General features: G+C 37.1%; 1 protein-coding gene across 4 annotated transcripts in view; it reads left to right on the plus strand.

The window, feature by feature from the left end:
- The window catches only part of Hs3st-A (Heparan sulfate 3-O sulfotransferase-A), a 79,994-nt gene that overhangs the window by 29,383 nt on the left and 28,598 nt on the right, over nt 1–22,013 (plus strand). For all 4 annotated transcript variants that reach the window (XM_034326568.2, XM_034326567.2, XM_076688017.1 and 1 more), the window contains one exon: nt 9,035–9,121. The gene's annotated coding sequence lies outside the window, so the exon portion shown is untranslated. The remainder of the gene's footprint in view (nt 1–9,034; nt 9,122–22,013) is intronic.

Raw genomic sequence — 22,013 nt, forward strand, 5'->3', positions numbered from 1 at the left:
AAATCTGGAAGAAAGATAACGTAAAACCGAGGAGTTGAAAATTTTCGACTGATTTATTCGCGTGGAATCAACACCTTCATACTTGTTCCACTCTGCATAAAGTTGGAAGAGGAAGGTTTGCCCCGTGTATCGCGTATATCGCGTAATACGGTTTAATTTCCTGTCAATAATTACAAAGCTGCAGAGTCGAGTGAGCCAGTAATATCGCTGGCGGAAAGTACAGCTCGAAGTCACGCTTTGCGGAGAAATATATGCGCGAGTAAGCACACGAAGTAAGTTATCCTAACACTTATGGTTATATTCCACTCGATTTCGCCAATGAATTATCGAACCAAGACTTTGTTTAACCCTATGAAGTCGGAACTTTGAGATTGGTTGTTTATTAGTGGAAAATATTCAAATGGAAATTGGTTGATACAGTGTTTCTTCTAAGAAAGGATCAGCCATTTCGTATTCATAAAACTTTTGAGTAGTTATTTTCATCAAAGTTTAAACTTTAATGATACTTTTATCGGATAAAATTGCGTTCGACTTTCTATGTTTCTACCACTTGATACGCGTAACTAGTGATTTACACGAGTAATATAGTAGACATAACTTATTATAAGTAAAAATATTGTGCTTCCACTGTGTCGAATGATATTCTAACTGCACAGGGTACATTAAGGAAAATTGCACGAGAGAATTGTGAATTTTTCATATGTCTGATATGTAACTGAATCCACGGTCTGATTATACATGTACCTATTCTACTTGATCTACTTCCTACGCTTTCTGAATTTCGATCTACAACCGCATCAATAAACAATTTACATTGAAATATGTATATACCGATCTATTCAGCATAAAATTTTCGATATTTTTTGTTATTATGATTTTTCAAAAATTCATCGAAACTTGCATGAATTTTTTCATTCTCGGTATTTTCTCTTTCTTTTTACCCTACGAATGACGTTGTTTATTTGGAAATAAACGATTCGCAGGGGGGGCGATCATTGAAATCGATACGCGTAACTTGTTAATTGCTGATCGTGTAGGAACGGATCGACCGGCTCGGACAAAGTTTCGTATTCAGGTCAATTGGGGTAAATGCGCGAAGTCAGGGTGTACCCTGGCGCGAGAGGTAGCTAGCTTTTGATGCAACGTCAAAAGGGTGGCTTGTATATACGTGCACAGGTGGAAACGGTTTCGAGCATACGTTGAAAGTTTTCCCTTTCATGTCGTCGAAGTTAGGAAATATCGAAAAACTGGTCCCGCGCTCGCGGCTCGACCGATTTAGTCCCTCGAACACGCATAAAACTGTGTATTTACACGCGTGCCACTTTGCCTGCTATATCGGGTTTGCTTATCGGCCTGGAAAGAGCTTTCTATAATTTTACCACCGATACTCGCGTTGTCCACACCTTTTGCGATCGCTTCTGTTTTCGAGGGAGGAGAGAAAAAAAAAGGCAACCAAAGGCGGAATTTTTATTTATTTTTCTGTGGTAACGTAGTTTAGAACTTAGGGTAGTTTATATTTCTAAACCAGGCCCAAGGGTCGGCGAATGTTTTTCCGGCCGAGACCTTGGGCCCTAGCAAAGGGTGCGGGTGTAAGAAAAACTATGAATGCGAGTGCCTTTGGGGGATGGGTCAGACTTTTCACTTTCGAGGAGTGAAAGTTTGTCAATTTTGTATTTTATTCAATACCATCTTTTATTATCATTCATTATACCACATTTCTATTATATTTCCCAGGCGTTATTACTTAAAATTTTACCAAGTATCCTCAGGAAGGGTGTCGCAAAAGCGGACATCGTAGATGCGAATCGACACGTTTCTCGTTTTTCCTGAAAGCGACACGCCGCAAACTGACGTTTCTATCTAGCCACGTGCGCGTTTTTCATAAACCCCGTGACAGGTAACGCCGAAATTCGAGTCTCACTGCTAGAAATAATATATCCAATGTGTCCGCTACCAGGTCCGATCGTGATCTCGTGTATTTTTCAACCTTCACCTAAGATATCCGCCAATGTGTCGTGCACGTACGATTGTAACGCGGAATGAAAACTCGATCGAAGTAGAGAGAGAGAAATCGAATCGGGCAGTTGTAACGCGAAGCGTAGATTATAGTTGTTGGAAAGGAGGATTGCGTTTCTTGGCTGCCATTTGAAATTCTATCCTACCGAGATTGAATATGATTTTTATTTGCAAGAGAATTCGCGATTTATTTTTCAAGGTTTCTTATTTTAATCTTATCTCTAAAAAAAGAGTACAAATTCAGGAAAAGTAGGTCGGATGGCGGTCGTAGTTAGAAGTAACAGGAAGTATTCTCTTCGGTGGTTCATCTTTGCACCCAGTAATAACAATCGGCCTAATTTTCCTCCAATTGACCATGTGAAAATTCAGTTTATCGGCAGGGTTAGATGCGCGGCCTTGAACCGATGTCATCTTCCTATTCCGAGCATATTGGCAAACGCTATTACATGATATTGCACGAGCTGAATGGAGGGTCGATTGAATTAACCGGAGAACTTACATTGCCGTCCAAGTTTCGTGCAAGGCCGTTTGTCAATTTATTCGAGTACCGGTGTTTACCTGACACGCTTCAACTATGGATTTTCACGGAAATACATCTTGCGTTTCTGCATCTGAACGAGCTAGCTTAGTGATAATATTGAAAATTTTCATATTTATCGTACGGAACGGCGAAGGTTTACATCGTCGGTTCGGTGTGTTTCGTAGCGAAAGAAGTTCTTGCAAACGCAGAGCGTGTAACGCGTAAAGAGCATCGTTCCAGCGTAAAAAGAGAAACGTCTGACGTTGAAACGTCAGTGAGAGAGGAGGAAGATTTCCAGGTAAAATATGACGCGATATATCTGTCGTTGCAGCGAGGAGGACTGCCGTAGGCGGCACTTTTCAAGAAGCTCTCTTGTCACGATAACACGAAAGTCGCAGCTACTACTGCTCGCCAGACACTCTTTTTCCTCCTTCACTGATCCTACCCACGGAATTTCCTTCTCTCCTATTTATCGCGATTTTTCGTTATCCTCCCCCGGGGAAGAATTACTCGGAGCACCAGCTACCGCTTCTCTTTCGTTTCGTTGCAAATATGACTGGATCCACCTCGAAGCAAACTGTTGCCGCCTCGTGTTTCCTTCAATCCGTTCGCGAATCATTCGAACCGAATCGGCCACTCGATGAGATTTCTCGTTATCAGATTGTCGCGAGTGGATTTCCACTACATTCGCAAGCTTGCACTCGAACTTTCCGTTATATCCACAGCTTCGGACGGAAAAGGAATCGATGTTGGTGAGACAAGAAGAATTAGAGAATAAAAATGCTACTCTATACTAGTCACGCTAGGATTTTCTATTAATTATTATTAAATTAAATTATTCAAAAACACACTCAGGGTCTCGTTAAAAATGTAAAATAATGCGGAAAAATAAGCGAGTCACTGTACGTAGCCCGGTTTGTTCTCGTAATTTATCATGATCCTTCGTTTTCCTTCTCCAATCACGCCGAACGTTCTTCCATTCTACCAATATTGGCTTACTTTTGTTTGCATTTCTCATCGGTGATCAATCGTAATCGGAATTACTATATTTCCCGTCCAAGAAGAAAAAGTTTCTTTCTCGTCTTTCCACGGTGAGACTTAATGAATCTAACAATTCGATTCTATGGATTATCTTTGATTCTCGATGCCATTAAGGATACTTTGTTCGTTTTATTTATATCCGAAAGCAATTTAGTTGTATCTTAAATTAATGTTGGATCGAACCTTTCGAAACAGAGTTTTCGAAACGACACAGTTTCACATAGAAATTAGATAACGGTCGTTTGCAGGATTTTTAACAGCGAAGTTGGAATATTACCGGTCCGCGGTATCTCGTTACACGGAAACTATGAATTTCATTAACGGTACGGGAGTTAATACTGCTACACGTACTATGGAAACGTGAAATTTAAAGGACCGCCGGTTTCGCATTTACGTAAATAGAAGCCAGTCAGTTTGCTGCAAACTGCGATGCTAAATTTCAGGCTGTTCGGAAAATTAATTATTTTCGTCATTAACCTGTTGACGAATACGCTGAGGTGTATCGAAAGTTTCATTTATCGTTTTGAACCTATAATCCATAATCTAATAGAAATATTTCTAATTAAATAATTCAAAGAATTTCCGATGATACAAGAAACAGTTAAAGCATTAAAATTCCATAATTAAACAGTTAAAAATTGTTGGTCCTATGAATGTTATTAACGCTTGACGTTTCGTTATAAATTAATATAATTAAACACATATCAAACTACGTTGGTGTTAATGAAAACTGAAGACTAATTAGAGCGGGGCAATTTATCAATGTTCCAAATACACGGTATTCTAGCATTGCACCTTGTATTTTGCGCTCGATCAATCTTCATTAATTATGCCATCAGTTTACATCGCCGGTTATGTTATATGTATATCGTATTAAACGAATGAATAATTAGTCGTTGGAATGATACGCTGAACTCGAATGTATCCTGTTGCAAGTCGGTTAGTAATCGGAGATTATTTGATCTTGAACCCATTGAAAATTTATACAATTTTCTATTTAATGAGGAAATGAAATAATTGAAAGGGAAAGGACTTCTGAGTAACACGATACCTCGAATAAAGAGCATTTTATGCACAGGCTACAGTCAACATGAAGATACTCTGTATTGAAAGGTTTAAAAGAAACGAAATTCTAATACGTCGCATAAGATTCTTCCTAGTAAGTGTATTTGATGGTTCGATTCATCGTAGTTGTATGGTTTTTCCATTGGAAGAGCAGGTTTAATGCAGCGATCAATCATTCCTGATACGAGGAAACTTGCTGTCGTTCTATCGTGCTATCGTTTGTCAAAATTTCGCGTATCTACCGATTGCCACGAGTGACGGTTTCTCAGGTGTCTTTTTATCTATCGATTTTGATCGATGACAAAGGGAAGAAGAGGGTAGAATTCGCTTGATTGCCGAGCTTTTTCAATATTCCCACGGTCAATTTTTCATTCTCAATTATATGTCGATCGAGAGAGGCTGGTTTTCGGTTAATGAAATATTCATCTTAATTTTCCAACTGTCAACTATATTTAGCCAGCTATGTTTTTCTGTTTGAATTCAATAACAATTCGATAGACGAAATGATGTATTGTTTTTCCCATTATTTTCCGATTAATCTTGGTGAATCTTTTTATTAACAAATATTACATCTCTCAAATAATATCATCAATTTAAAATTCAAAATTCCTTTGTTTCATTTTTCTTTTTAAACGAATAACACTTCGACACCTTCAAGAAAAAGAAACTTTAACATTCTACAACGTGTGTAGAGAAAAAAAGATATCGAATCTTCATCACAGTATCCACCAGGGTAATCGTTTATGACCGTTGCCGTTTACGCGAAAATATCAAGCTGAAACGAGAATACTTCCATTAACCTTCCCAGAAAAGGTGGGAGGTTCCATCGTTTTCGTGCAGCCAGAAAATTATTCGAGATAGGCGTTGGCGAAGTCGAAGCAGCGAAAAAATTGAAGGAGAATCGTAGGGGTGTCGCGTCGGCCACCCTTATCAAACGAGTCGGAACAAGACGCAAAGGGTCGGATGATAAATCTTTAAGCAAATTCAAGGTAGAAGGTGGGGAGGGATCGTCGATACGTTTCTCGCTGGAGGAAACATTGTGGAAATGACGAGGGGCTGCTTGATTCTCTACCCGGGTCCCCCGGGTGAGATACGGGTCGAAATGTCTTTGCGAGAAAGCCAGAGAAACAGAAAGACCGTTGAAAGTGTACAGTCAATTGCTCTGACACATTTCTACCTGTTTTCTCGAAACGAGAAACCGTTTTCGAAACTGAGATTAAATTTCAACCGTTTCGTATGAACGCGGTTGAGATTCAAACCCTAGCGGTGGAGAAAGAAGAAATAAATCACTGGGGGAGCTATAAGTAAATCCTCTGAATACATAAACGGTAAATAAAATAATATTTAGAGCAAAGAATTTCTCGATTGAACATAGATTGTCCGGTTTTAAAGCAAACTGTACGACGGCTTTGTATCGTTCACAATAGTCCGATTGAAAGGCTAAATGGAGCTTGCACGAGGGGTGAAAGGAGTTCCCTCGAAGTTGGGGATATTTTCGTGATTCCAATATATTAAACCGTATACACCTACATACATCTACAGAAGAGGAAATGGCCGTTTGAACACACGTGTTTATGCGTGTATGCAGCTGGTACTATACGACAGTGAACGTCGATCGTTAAGCAATAATAGATCCGTCTGAATAGAGTGAACTTGATTCGAGACCGTATTTCCACGCGAAGGCTGCTCGTTCATAAGAGGACAACTAATGAATTATTTTTCTCACGATGCGCTGCACTAATTCCATCACGATCGAAGCGGAATACCACAAGGACATAGTAAGTTATTTTAGTTGGTGGATACGATCGGGAACACGAGAACGACGATTAATTATTTTGCAACGTCGATCTGATGTTGATTTCGAATTGAATGCTTCAGACTATTTTTCCTCTTCACTTTTCTTTGAATTTTTCTATTATAAAGTAAGGTATATAGTTGTTGTGGTTTCCTTAAAAATTAAGAAATATAATGTTACGCGTTTTTTAATTTTCGGACGGCGGACCATGGAGAGAGTCACAATTCTAATTTAATTTTATATTTCATTATAATAGGGATCGATAGGGGTATAAGTTATCCCCTGTAAAAATTATTTATTAATTTGGTTTTATTCTTAATTTTCACTCCAGAATTTTAGGATAATTAAAACTTTATATCTGAAAATGATTGGAATGCGATTCTTTTACAAAAATCTTTTTGGTCGACCCTATATTTTATAAATAGAAAATTGGATGGATGATGAAATACTTTTGAAGGGTATCGTGTACAACGTGTGAATCAATGTGAATCAAAGGCGGTCGTTATTAGCCTCGTTCTATCCGGTGCTTCCGTGCTCGCTGGTCAAATTAGTCGAGGCGACGTCGTTATGAAGGGGATGCTTCGCACGTGCGCTATAAAAGAATAATAGCAGTTCTTTCTGTACGAGACCGGTTCGCAATAACTTGCAATCAAGATATTAGGAGATAAAGGCGAGGACGTGGTATTTTTTAAGCGGCTAAGAGCGAACGTCTCCGAGACTCCTACGTTGAAGGAGGTAACCCGACCAGGGGTTGTGAATCCCATTGACCCCGATTCCGTAGCACACACGAGGGTCCCTTAATCACCCTTGACCCGTTTCCCAGCGAAATTGTGCACACCACCTTTCCCAATCTTCCGCATCCATGTACGTATTGTGTAATAAGTAAGATTCAAAAGTTTCTTCTTTACCTATCTTCAAGGGTGCATCCAATATTTTTCATTATTTTTCTCCTTTCAATAGAAAAACTATCGTTTTTATTTTCTAGTTATTAATATATATATATATTTCAGGAAAATGTAATTCTGCCTAATTACCACGTTGATAAATTTTTGAATTCAGTGCACAGAAAAAATCACAGCTATGTAAAAATTTCTTTAGTCTGTGAAATAGAATATTTTTCAAATGGTTACTACGACTTTTGAACAAACTGTGTCATTGCAACATGTTTTTGTGAAACTCTTTGCTTCGCCGTACACCTGTCAAAAGATTATGGCACCTTTGATGTTACATTTTTGTAAAGCTTTATGTTAACATAATTACCAGGGAAATTTCATGCAAATTTTTCTGTTGCCTTTGGGCGTTATTTGTAGTCGACAGAGAATGTTGAATATTTAACATTTTTAATTGAAAAGTGTACACCGAAAAGCGCTTTTTTCATAAGTCCATTTTAAATGTAACATTTCACTGTTTCAATATGACGTAAACCTTTGTATATCTTTTTCCAAAGTAAAAAGAAGGTAATTTAAAAATCTGAAGTTACGCTTTCACGTTGAACAGAATTCGAAGTTATATCAAATTATTTCTTACGATTTAATACTGATTTAACGGTGCTGTTAGCTGAAGCATCTTGATGCACTGTCGACAATCGACAGTTTAATGGGAAGCCGTAAACTCGAACTTCGCGAAAAGAAAATAGAATAAAAGGTAGTTTACGATTTAGCTCGTTTCGACGGGACACGCGTTGTAGCTTTCGGCAAACAGCGACTGTAAGTCTTGTAAAATATATAGGTTCGCGTAAAACATTGGATTACATGCGTATTATTGTGCTACACTAAGTACAACGTCGAGCGAAGTAGGCTTTTCCATAGGGAAAATGGCGATATAGGGGAAGCAGGAATTATAATATATTTTCAATATATAAAATAAAATATTTTTATTTCCAATTGCTTTTACTTGAAATATATCCAGCTGTACTTTTTATCAAGCATACATAAATTTCTCTTATCAATTTTGAACTCGTGGAATCTTGCAGATCAAGACGAAGTTTCTTGCTTTTTCTTTCTTCTGAAGAAAAATAAAGGATTCCTTCTTGGTATAGCTGGAAAGTTTGCCGGTTTAATAAAGACCGGCAGTGGTTAACCGGGGTTGAAATTGGGCAAACGACACGTTTTTGAGAGTCTCTCTTTCGAGATTAAATATTTTCGGCGTGTAATGAAAGACAAGCTTCCTCGTTGCTCCTTGTAATATTAAAAAATATTCGTAACGATGCTCGGTGAAGATGAAGAAAAATCTCGTAGGGTTCTTTTATCCCTTGAAATTCTCCTTTTCTCTTTTTCTTTCCATTGCAAAAGTGGCTGTAATAAAACTTACGTCGTTTCTCTGGCGTTTGAATTTGATGAACGATATGCAAAATGTTATCTATGATATTTAAAGAAGTTTTCAGTGAAACGAAAGGGAATAAACAAGCTTTCGAATACTGAATTATAATTCTTGTATAATTTTGATATTGTTAAATCCTAAAATTAGAATCAGAATAATCTCAATTTCCCCGATATGAAAAAAAACACTGAACGCTTTGTTTTAGAATAAAATGGTATTTGTCGTGGATTAATTGGCGCACGAGTGACTAATTACAAACTTCTTGCGTGCGATTACAGATTTTCGAGCAGACAAATCGGCTTGCATGGACCTTGATTAGCTGGCCTTAATGCGAGGACTGCAGGCATTCAGCGCGCCGACAGAGGGTGAGTTTATTATTTATTGATCGTTCAACATTTTCTACCCACGTATAAATATAATATTACCGAGGAATTCAACTCGACCGGGTATTTGAGAAAGGAGATCTAAACAGCAAAGTTCGAGTAACACAATTTCATAAACGCATCGTCTTCGAATAGAAAACAATTAATTTTTAAACTATTTATCTTAAATGAAATAACAACGAATGAAAAATTAAACGAATTCAATTCAATGAAGATATATCTTCTTAATGAATCAAACGATAGAAGTTTCACTTGATTCTACTGAAAACAGAAAGAACCGGGTCTGTTGGTCAAAAGTAATCGTAAGTTCGATTTGTTTTCGAACGGGTATGTATCGGGTCGAAACGATCGATTCGAATCCCCTAGTGACGTTGCAATCTTCCTCGTGATACTTTCTCGGGTTAACGCTTTCGTTCCAGACGGTAATTGTGCGAAATCGCATGAGAAATTACGGGAATCGTGTGTTCGACGGTTGGATGTTGCATCGATCAGGGAATTCAGTGATAGTGGTCAATAATTTCAACGGCCTCCGGCGGCAGTGACTGGCACAGTAGAAAGGGCGCCGGGTGTAGTCAGACACGTTAAAATTATACTTTCTTCCATTTCTCAGATTAAATATTCTTTAATTATTATCTTTTTAGTTATTTTATAATCAACTATAATTCTTAATAATTTTGAATTATCTATCGATTAGGATATATCAAATATTTCCAGGATAATTTGGAAAATTCTTTAATTTCTAGCTGAACTTGAAAAAGTTTGAAATTTCTTAATTTATTCCTGATTTTCTTCACGGTATTCAGAATTGGGTCATTATTGTCGTCAGTGGGAGTCATTGGCCGATGTTTGGCAATGCTTGTCGCGAAATTTGCGCCGATGAAAACGTAACATTTAGATCGTGGCTCGTATCCAGGCCAATCACGCCTCGCAGACGAATTAGCCAGTTTCAAGAACAACCTCTCTTGTTTGTCTCCCTTTTTTCTTCGTCTTCTGCTTCGTTCTCTACCGTGATGAATTCCCGAAAGACAGCTCGGAAGGAGCAATGCCAGCCAGACTGCACTTTGCAACGAAATATTCGTTGGCAGAGTGCACCGTCGAATTGGAACGAGTCGACGGCTGATAATGACCCCCGTGACTTGTTTCTTTTCACCTTCGTTCTTGTGTCTAGAATATTTTTTAATACTTGTGCAATTATAGAGTGTCGGAGAAACTTTATTCATCGACACGATAGATATTATGGATTGTGGATATTGGGTCATTTAAGATTCAGACTTTAGTTTGACAATATTCAATGTAATCATTCAGAATGAAAGTGCATTGTATAACAGTGTAACGTTCTATTTTTATTAATACCAGTAAAATATCAGAATTCTATAAATTAGTAATCCGATCCATTGTACGCGTTTGAGAAAAGTAATATCATAAATTTAAGTTTGCTCTCTGAATATATTTTTTAGTTAAAAACGAGTAAAAAAAAATATTTAAACTAATTAACTGTCCATTTGGATCAGAAACGCCTACGATGACAGTGTTTTAATTAAAATTCCATCCGACCTATCAGTATGAACTCGATAAAAAATAAAGGAAGTTTTTTTTATCCAGGATATCGAGATTTTCCCACCGACGCATAATTTTAAAACACCCACGAGACGTTTCCCGCTATACCTTCTGTGTTTTAATCCGTTAGCAACTTCGTTTGACCTTAAAGTAACACAGAAACTCGTCGAAGTTTATTTGTTGCTTCAAGGTTGCAGTTGTTTTCTCTCGAAACCCTGCAGAATCTTGTTGAATCGCGGTGCTGCAGGTACCATGCGGCACGAAAGCCAAGGAAAACAAGGGAACGGTAATAATGTCAACGTTATTATGGCCGTTCGAAATTGTACAGTGACACGGTATTAAATTTTTTAGAAGAGAAAGAAAACTTTGGTAGCGGGACGGAAGCGCAAGACGGAAAGTTTCGAGTGTCGGTGAATAAAAGGTTCCCCTCGTTTCTCACGTAAATTTCTTGTTTCTCTCTTCGCTGAAAATCTTTAGAGTTTCCTGTTCGCGAGAAAAATAAAAGGAGAGAGAAACTCGAAGGACTAGAAAAAGAAAATTACACCGTTACCGTCGCTTAATACAGATCTCGATGAAATTTTCTTTTATTCCTCCTTTGGAATACACGTTTTTCCTTTAATGTCTTTAACGGTTTACGTTCTTGGTACTTTATATTTGTTCGGTAATGAAATTTTTCTATTTGAAAACAGGAATTGCGAATTCAAGATAAAATGTCAAGTTTCCCGGCGAAAAATTTGTTTCTTGAATTTCTTCAAAAATCTTATAATGATCTCAGAATTTTAACGAGTGTTTTCTAGGCTGAAGCATGAATATTTGGTAATATTATTTTTAAATTTCCAAGAGAAAATTCTTTATAGTATTTTAAATAAAATATTATTTTAACTGGCTAGATCTCAGAATGATGACCTAATTAATGTTTCTTTGCACTCCTCGTAACATGTTCCGCTATCATTTGAAGAGAAACAGGAACTGAACAGAGTTGAAAACACCATAAAAATTACACTAATAATCTGAAGTGTTAAATGAAAAACTTAAGTGCTCGTATACTTAAGTAAACCCTTACTGAACACGTTTCTTTCCACTCGTTAATTATCTCGCTTCATCCTACAATGCTCCTATTACTCTAATTATTCTTCCGACACCTAATTGCCACTTCACCGGCTGTCGCGTTTAACGTTACGAAATTAAACACGTTGACGAAGCGGAAGGGCTGAGAAATTTGATCAAAGAGTTGAAAGGAAACGCGTGGGATAAAGTGGGTTTGTATATATTTGTATGCGGAGAGGAGAAAGGAAAGAAAAAACACCGTTGAAATCGTGGGCGGATGCGAAAGATGCAAAAGGCAGGGAAAGCGAGGGTGCACGAAAGCCGGAAAATCCACGGGTCGTATCGATAGGTCATCGAGCACCTGTGGCAAATGTCCTGCGAAATAATGTTCTATGTATCGGTCGTTTGATTTTCAACACACGCGTGCAAAACGATACGCCTCGTTGCTTGGAAACAAAGTTCAAAGTTCAAACGCGACAGCTCGAAGCGAGGAAGAAATTCAATACAATAATTGAAACTTTCCTGTTGTATTGAAGTTAAAAACGAGAACGTAAAGAATGGAAAGTTTCGATTAACTCGTTGTCCTAGGATTTTTCTTTAACTATCGATTTGTTAGCTGTGTCAACCCCTTAGAGCTTTGAATTATCAGAATGGTTGCGTTTCAAATCAAGATTATCAAATTAAAATCTGCATTAATTTAATGGAAAGACGTATAAAATTTTTAATTTCTTATGTTAAAATATTTTAAAATTTGCAATTCAATGTTGTAAGCATAAAGTTTCAAATGAACGGGTGTTTAAGGGAAGTCCCAAAAATATTGGAAATAAAATATGTTTCCCTGTAAGGAGGAAAATATCGGAAAGTTTGAAACAAGGTGTTCCGGTCTCCTTAGTAGTGAATTGCTAGTAGTAGTGACACGGTGTAGTCCGGCGTGTAGTATAAGCATAAAAATCTGAGCGAGGAAATAAAGTTTCACGGGAACGGTCGGTACACAGAATGAACAGTGCAACACTTTCTTTTTTTCCTCAACACATTGCACGATGGGGATAAAGCGTAGAAGAACTTTACTATTCCCAGGAGAAAGTATTTCCGTCGGGCTGGACGAATTATGCGCCAGCAGGAAATTCATCGACGACCCCTGCTGCTTCTTCCAAATCATTTACACCTACTTTCTTTTCCCACTTTCCAAAGATGCGCTTGGAAATAATTTCGAAGAGTATGTGGGATTTCCTCTTAAACCTTAAATGAAAATTTAAGGAAAATTTGAAAAATTTCTAAATTTTATCATTTTTAAAAAAAATGTAGTTCAGTCGATTTTGCTGAATCTTTCAGAATGCTTTGTAATTATCTCCCTCTTCTTTTTTCACACGTCTGTTTCGCCTTTTGCTATTTCACGAACTTTCAAATGTAACGATATTTCAACGCGCTGGATTCATTTCTCGAATGAAGAGGAAAAACAAAGCTACCGTTTCGTTTTATCATCCCTGGGGTTAATGCTACCCCCTTTCCTCCCTTCCTTTTTCTTTCTTTCTTGCTGTTTTTTTTTTTTGTTATCGGTTCATCCTTTATTCCAATCACAGGCAGCCGCACACGCGTCCCAGTTCTTTTCTCTGCTATTCAATGTTCCTTCGATTCGAGCGAAATGTTTCAGAAGCAATTTTTCTCTGATGCACGAAATCACGGTTCGTTTGAAGCATCACGGAACGTGTAATCAGGCATCCAACGTTCGTGCCTAATTAATACTTGTTTCCCAGCTACCGGCTAATGATGTAGCTCGCACGTTTCAGGATTTAAGGCTGAATTTTCCACCCCTATCTCACGTCTGTTTTCAATTTTTCTACTCGGTTTTCACTAGTTCTCTAATTCGTAGGTATATGCTTCTTTCGTTTATAGATAATAGATAATCGTTTGAGTAGATTTATCGTAAGGGTTGATTTTGATGTAAATATTAGTGAAATTTTGTACTAGATGGTTTCATTACACAACAAGTAAAATATTCTTTTATTAATATCGTAATAATATCGACAGAGGAAGTTGTAAAATTGTTAAGTAAGTTCCCAAGCGAGCAATTAGATTAAAGTAGCGCGGTCAGGAAAATTTCACTTCGAAATCACTTGCGTACTGAAACTTGGCACAATTATTAAGATATTAATTTACTTTTTAAGCCGCTTTACTTCCCATACTTTTTTGTAACTGGAACAAGATGGAATGAAATTTCCTGACAGCTTAACGTTTCCAACAGTTAATCTTCTGCTTTCTGTTATTCTTTTCTGTAAATTATTCTGCGGTGGGCTTGGCTGATCTCTCTTAGAAATTTGGAAATTCTGAAATTGTAAAATTTACAAATTGTGAAATTTTGAATTTGTGGAATTGTGAAGGGGACCGATCTACATTTGGGGTATCGAGATAAAATAATTAATCATTTTAATTATAATCAGAATAACCCCAATTCACTATTGGGATTATTTAATTAAAGGGCTAAATTGATTGATAATGAGTGTAAACGAAAATTCTTTCCAAAGCTTCGAGTCTTCGAATTCAGTTCGGAAAACAGAAAACGCGTTCAAGGCTGAAAGCACGCGGGGGTTGATACAAAGTGAACGGAGAAGGTCGTTCGTACGACGTGAGCCGGGTACTTGGTACAGTTTCCCCCACGACACGAAATATCCAGAACAGAAAAGCCCAGCCAGTGTAAATGTTAAAAGTTGCGCGTGAATTTGCATAAGACCGCGGAACTTCGGTTTTGCGGTTGAATGTCTCTCAGCGCATCTCGGAAGTAGGACGAGGGTGGAAACGAACGGGGATGGAGAACCTTGGAACCTGATTTTCGTCTTACACTTTTTTTTGTTTCAATTCCATTTCAATTGCATTGTTAGATAATTTATACTTTCATATTTCAGTTTAAAAAATATGATTTTTAAACTATGACCACTGGAAGGTAATTTTCACGGTTATACAGATATTTTATTTATAATTGAAATTATTACACGAATACAAAAGAGAAATTGGGAAACGATTCCTCTGTTCAGAAGAGATACATCGTTGCCGTCGAAAAGCCTACAAATTTATTTAGCTTTATCGAGTTGAAAAATGGCGCAAACCAGGACGAACGGACAGATTCGCCTCGATTCCATACGTGAGGCGAAAACAAAGGGAAAGAAAATAGAAAAAAGAATACATTGAATGGAAGATGGGAGAGGGATGAAAGGGAAAGAGGGGATGCAAGCGAGAGCGCGAATTTTCTTTCTGCGCGCCCTGAGGGAACGAGTTATCGTGGCCTGGAACAATGGCCATTGTAACGAATATTATCGCGACAAGCACCACTCATTTCGGCTTAACGTTCCGCATTCATCAAACCCGGAAAACGAGCGAACGTGGAACTACGAAATCGATCTATTTTTCTTTGTTACCAACCTTTCTCTCTCTCTCTCGTACACGCCCAGCCACCCCCTAAAACTCTCTGTTCTTGCTTTACGTGGCTTGGAACAGCTGGTTAAATGAACCCAAGATCTCTTTGCTCTCGGCTGCACACAACCTTTTTCTCTCTTTTTACACGACGAGCGTGTTTGTGCATGCTTGGAAAATATTCTGACCCGTTCCCTGTATTTTTTTTTCGAAAATTGTTTGTTTCGATAATCGTGCCGATCGATACCAATTAGAACGTTTATCGCTGATCAGGCGTTAGAAATTTAATTAATTAGACTGCTGCATTTCAAGTGCTGAATCTAACAAAAAAAAAAACCTAATATGACCTCAGGGGTGAAAGTATCCCCTTAAAATAATTGAACTTCATATTTTTTTTACAAATATCTGAATGCTGTATATGGGAAAAAAGGAATCTTTCAAATTTCTAAAGCAACCATTGAATCACATTTTCTGGAGTTTTTCTGGCAAAGTTACTTTTTTCCTCGAGCTTTCTTGGCTCTGGTAAAAACCATTACGAAAACCATCAGTTTTATACACTGACAGTGTCCGAGTGCGCGATTCATTTAATTGTCCGATGCTCCAGCGGCTGTGCAGTATCAACCGTTCGCGGAAATTGAATTTAGATCCTGGTAATGCGCGATGCAATTGTTATAATTGAATTCCCATGTAAACTTTTAAACGGTCAGCGAAATGAAAAACGCGAATGACCGAACATCCGTGCAGTTTAAGGAACAGGAAATTTATATATAAAATATAATTATTTATATAGAGATTGATACTTCAAAGGATTTTTATCCGATCAATCAGCGTCAAACTCGAATATTTGAATGAAAATATGAAAATTAATGTGTAATGAGGGAACAGGAAGAAACTTTTCCCTTCTAAAAACAAAAAAGAAATTGATAAAATTTAATGAGGAAGAATAGAAAAAAAGAAACTTTTATTATACTAAAATCGTTTATACAAAAATGAAAACTTTAGAAGATTATGAAGTTTTTGGTCTAATATAATCTTTCATATTTAACCCCATGAATTTTAAGAGGAAGTGCAGATTAAACTCGTGTTGAAATTTCGTCGCCAAATGTAACCATAACCATCAGTGTGAAAAACGTGCTAGTACCTACTTACTTCTTTTCACCAGTAGCTCGAATGAACAAGAACGGAGGAGTTTCACTGGTCATTATCGTAAAAAGCTTTCCCGGTTCTCTTCTATTCTAATTACCTTAGCACTTAATTGTACCGCAAACATAGTGTGTTAGCGACAATCAGTGGACTCTTTTCTAGAATCATTTTCACCCTCGAGTAGAATCTTAGTGAAACGAAGAAACATGCTTTCTGAAAGCAACGAAAGAATCTCTTATCTTACCTGATATTTTCCAGCTGAAGTTGTTAATGTCAGAAAAGTATAACTTTTTTAAAATTCTGTCAGTCGTGGTACTTTGAATTAATTTAGAAGATTTCAAGTTTTTTAAAAACATTTGGAACGATGAACGATTGAAAGTACGTTTCATCAAGGCTTTCATAATCTAAATATACAATTTTATTTGATGGATAATAACGAAATGTACGTTTACCATTTCGTTGGATAAATGCGTCTTCGTTAAGGATTCCCTTGATCCTATTAAAATGCAGATTTCTTCTAAATCGAAAGGAAAGTCTGACACCCGACGCTCTGGAAGTTCTTTCCTTCGAAAGTTTTGCTCGAAACAACGATTAACGTGACGCTGATGCGATAAAAAAGATGAGTTGAAAGAGTTTGCTTCCATAAATGTCCTTTAAAGTAACAGACGTGCATCCTCTATCGCGTTGTACCAGGAGAATTATTAAAAATGAAACTTATAAACTAGTTTTGGAATGATAAACGGTATAATTGTATATTTTTTTTATAAATTTGGCAAGAAATGATGTGTAACGGAAAAGGAAACGAACATTTGCAAATGAGAAAGCTTGAATTATAATCCCGATGTAACCTAAAGGCAGTGCTACCTCTAATTAGACTGTCAAGCGCATTCCTTCGATTTCGGTGGCCTTTGTTCTTCTTATCTGACTGAAGACGACCCATTTTCCAGCAACTTGACAATTTACAATCTCTTCGACTAACGACCGTCTTGCGACACAACCTTGCACCCTGTTCTCTATCATTGACATTTTTAAAAGTCAAAGTTTAAGTAATGACTGAAAAATATCCTGTCGTACTGGATAATTAATCATTTTATATTAGAAGAATGTTTATGTTAAAAATGATTTTATATGGAAATATTAGTTTGTACCTCTGCACGGTTATTTTTATTTCGAATCCAGCGAGATGAAACAGGATTTGTTCACAGCACATATTCATTTCGAATGTATCAAAAAACGTAATCTGCAATGTTTTTACAGTGTAAATCGATAGAAATTTTTCTCTTGTTGATTTTATCAGCGTTACAAATTTAGTTTCGTTAAATAAAAGAGGGATAAATAAAAGAAAATACAACGAGAGGGTAACGTATATAGATGTTGACGGACCATGGAGAAAGCCACAATTATTCTAATTTAATTCTCTACTTCATATTATTTTCATTTCCAAAATTATACACTGTCCTTTTAAAAATTATTTTTCCAATACATGAAATTCTTTTGTTTAAAAATTATTGGATCCCGATTCACCCAAGCTTCTCTGTTAATTAATAAAATATAATTATCTTTCATAGTCCAAATACCTTTTGTTCCGAATAGAATTATAGTTTATTATGTTATATTTTCTACTTTTTTAAAGAAAAGGGTAACACGTAACTCATTTAGAATATTTGAACGTTTTAATAACCACCACAGTGTTAATTAAATTTCAAGCGATGTCTATGGAACTGAAACTCGTATTCAAAAACTTGCCATCCCTTTGTGGGGTTGAAAAAGCTGCTTGAAATTTTTACCTATCTCTAACTGTCGTTACATTTAATCCGCTAGAAATAAGGAGGTATGAATTTCAAGGCTCTACTCAAAGTCGAATGCATGAAAGAACGAAGGAAAGAGTGACGGTACTCAAAGAACTTTGAAGCCGTCTCGTCGAATGATGGGTTGAAAGTCATCTTTGCTCGACGGATCATCGCTAGAGGTTCGTGTTTGCTGCTCTTTCAGGAAAGATCAAAGATATTTCGCGCGGAAATAGCCTGATGTTAATTTGAAATCGTCGTCTGAAAACTATCCCCTATTCGCGAGCACACCCTGTATATTTGGATTCTTCTTTCGCAAGAATTTTTTTTTGGTGTAAAAAAAAAGAGAACACCTTTCTCTTTCTATTTTTCGGAGGCTAACTGACTTTACCTCGGATCACTCGACGTGTTTGTTTTTTCTACGAACTTTCTCGTGCGCCTCCATTCTGTCGAGGTTCTTTGCATTTTTAACTTCAGAATTTTAGGGAATTAGTATTCTCCCTTCTTCTTCAGAAAAGATTAACATTTATTTTCTTATTTTGGAGGGTGACTTGCAGAGATCCCTCGAACTGGCTGTCTTTTTCTATGAATTTTGTAAGCTTCTTGTAATTTTACTTCGGAATTTTGAAAAATTAGTCTTTCTCATTACTCGGTCTTTCCTGGATTTCCGGGTTCACGACCACCAGTTGAAAATTTGAATTAATATTTATTTTGTAATTCGTACTTTTCAGTTACTTATAATATAATATTTAATAATTTACAAATTATATTATTTTCTTTTTAAATCACTTTTAATATTAATTGCGATAGAATGATAAAAAGCTAGAGAAACTCAATGAATTTCAATAAGATTAAGACCAAATTGGACGTGTAATCTTACGCAGGCTAGTCGGAATATCGGAATTAACAAAAAGAGTGATCGTCGTTTTCCCAAAGAAATTCGTTGGCAAATAGCGTGGGGTAGTGGATGCTCTCAAAGGAAAATTGCATCCCCTGTTTGCACGGTTGCAAACACCGAGGTACTTCGTTTATTCGTGCATTCAGAGTTGCGCCGTGGCGAAACCATTTTCAGGATTAAACGTAAGCGATACCCGGCCCCGTTAATGCAATTAACAAACGTACGACGACGAGACTGCCGTTAAGATGGCTTAGATTAATTTATTAGCCTTCGAAGCTTTTCGCGAACGCGAAAGCAGAGTCCGTACAAAGAACGTTTCTATTCCAATTACTTTCAGGAATATTTTTCATTTCTCGCATAAAATGTAATACGCGAACGGAATGATATTCTCTTAATCTTATTTTTATACGTGGATTTGCGAGAAGAGTAAAAAATTCTCTGTTCTTCAAAAACGTCCTAGCGAAATTGTGAACTCACGACGCGCGAAAACTTTTTAGCAACGTGCAGAAAACGTTAGGAAGTTGTTATCAAATTAAGTGCCATTTATAGCATGGTGCTGGGTACGAAAATTCTAACTTTCAGAATGCGAATAGCTAGTTTTCCGACTCCGTTGTCGTACTAAATTATCCCTTTTTCTCCTGCTCATATTTTTCTTTCTTTTTTTTTTATAGAAATTTTCCTTTGCTATGAAACATTGTTAACCAATGCTCCAGTTAATTACATTATTATCGACAAGACGAAGGAATTATTTGTCAAACTCATATTTAACTTCCAACGAATTTGCATATTTGAATAATTTGACTATTTCGAAAATATGAAGTTTCAAGGGTTCTTCATAAAAATGTAAAGAAATAGGCATCATTTATAAGCATCTTGAACGAGATATTACCCTCTATACTTTCCCGAGATATTACCCTCTATACTTTCCCGAGATACAAAGCCGTGTTTATTCCCGTGTTCGCAGTAGCAAGTCTCCTTTATCTCCACCCTAAAGGTCCCTCTTTCCTTCGTTTGTAGTACCCCGGCCATGCTTGTTTCGTGTATATTTTCCATTTTCCTTGGAAAAGGAGCGACGCAGCGCGTCGGGGAGATTTAACATCGACAGAGATTAAAAGCATGGAAATAAACGCGGAGTGGCGTCGTATCCGAGCCGGCGTGCCCATGGAAAGCACAATTTTCCTTTGACGGTGTACTTTCCCGACGCTGGCGCCCCACCGTTTATGAAAACGAACCTTGACGACCGTCTCGAACGCTAATTTCCACGCTCCTCTCCGTCCCTGGTAATTTTTATTGAATTTTCACGGGTAACGAGCTTCAATAACATAGCGATTGTAAGGGTTCCTGTAACAGAACCGCGATTATATAGACCGCTTGAGCAAACTTGCAATGTTAATGTGCTAATTAGCATAGAGAAGATAATTATTCCAATTATGGCGTAGGGTAATAGGGTTTCATGAATGTGCAGTTTGAACAATTTTGAGATATTTATCAAGTTTGTAAATTTTTGATTTTTATTTTATAGATGACATGTGTTTCGAAATTTCCTATTTTCTTAATTATTTCATTATATGGAATTTTAACGAGTTGATATAACTTTTTGAATACGAAATATGGAATTAATGCGGTTGAGACAGGTTTGTTAGATAACATTCTTGTGTTCGGTTATTCTAAACCGTCTGAATCTGTTTGGGTGACGCGATGATGGTTCGGTTAATCTAACTTTGTGGATAATTTGCATATTGAACATACATGTCGTTCACTTTATTTTAGTTCTTATTATTTACCCCAGTTTCAAAAATAAGTTGCTGGTATTCAATTACAGTTTTAAACTTAATCTGATTCTATCTCTTTTTATTCATTTTCTTAATTAACAATTGATAAATATCCTCTTAACACTTAATGATACCAGGCAGGAGATAAACAGAAAATATGATCCAAGAAAAATGTATTTAAAACGGTGAATTTCATTCTAACGAGCAGAAAGCTTCACTTCATTATCTGATGTACAAAGAGAAAAACAGGGGATTGATTTATGCGCGATTAGCAACGAAATTTTAATTACTTTCGCGCTATAAATTAATGTCCGTTAAAGAGCAGAGTGGAGGAGACGTTCATTTCCGTCGGATGGAGGGATTATTTTACGTTTACCTTCCGATTTTACATCTGCGCGTTCATCTCAAAGGAATATTCTTACCTGTTAATTAATTTTCACTCGACTACCACGTCGAGAGAATTAAAGTGTCCTGCTAAAAGTCGACACTTTTTCAAAATAAATCACCATTTTATCTCAGTAATTTCCAAACAAAGAAATCATCCCGAATTATTTTCAATTATTCGCTTAGAAATTTTCGTTGAGATCAACGATTCGATGTGCGACAATTTGATACACATTCCTACGATACGTTCTTCGTTATCGTTAGAAATCCTTTGAATAAATGATAGAAAAAGCAGAACTCTTGGACGGTGCAGTTTGAGTGGGTGCATGCGTGTTCATCTAGGATGCAGCTGGTGCAAATTGCCCGTTCTATTATTCAGGGGGACGTAAAAGCGCTGTAAAGTTCGACGCGTGGTTAACCGCGCGTGCAGCGGGGGTCAACTCGGTCAGTAATGCCTGAAAACCACGATAAAACCGTTCGTTTCGTCGATTTCTCCGCATTTTACCCGCGGAATCAGTTGCTTTTTTTTTTTTTCAAGATTCAACAAACCTGAACGTCGAAAAATCGCGAAAATTTCACACGATTCCGGTTCCTTCAATTAATACCGTCGCGAGTAGATTAACAGAAATGATTAGAACTACTGCGTCCCTTCGGCAATTAAGGATCAGGGATAATCTTAAGAACGTGCAAGTTTAGGGGATCAAAGTGGCATGCAAACTATCGAAGGGAACCACTTCGGCAACTCTGTCATCTTCCAATGGTGCTCTCTACTTTGTGCACAGTCCGCCGAACTTTACGACGCTTTCACCGAAGTATGAATAATATAACAAGGTGGAATGAGGGGACATAGCACCGGTAATTACGCTGATATTAACAACCCA

The sequence above is a fragment of the Osmia lignaria genome, chromosome 3 (genome assembly GCF_051020975.1).
Source record: "Osmia lignaria lignaria isolate PbOS001 chromosome 3, iyOsmLign1, whole genome shotgun sequence".
Lineage (NCBI taxonomy): Eukaryota > Metazoa > Arthropoda > Insecta > Hymenoptera > Megachilidae > Osmia > Osmia lignaria.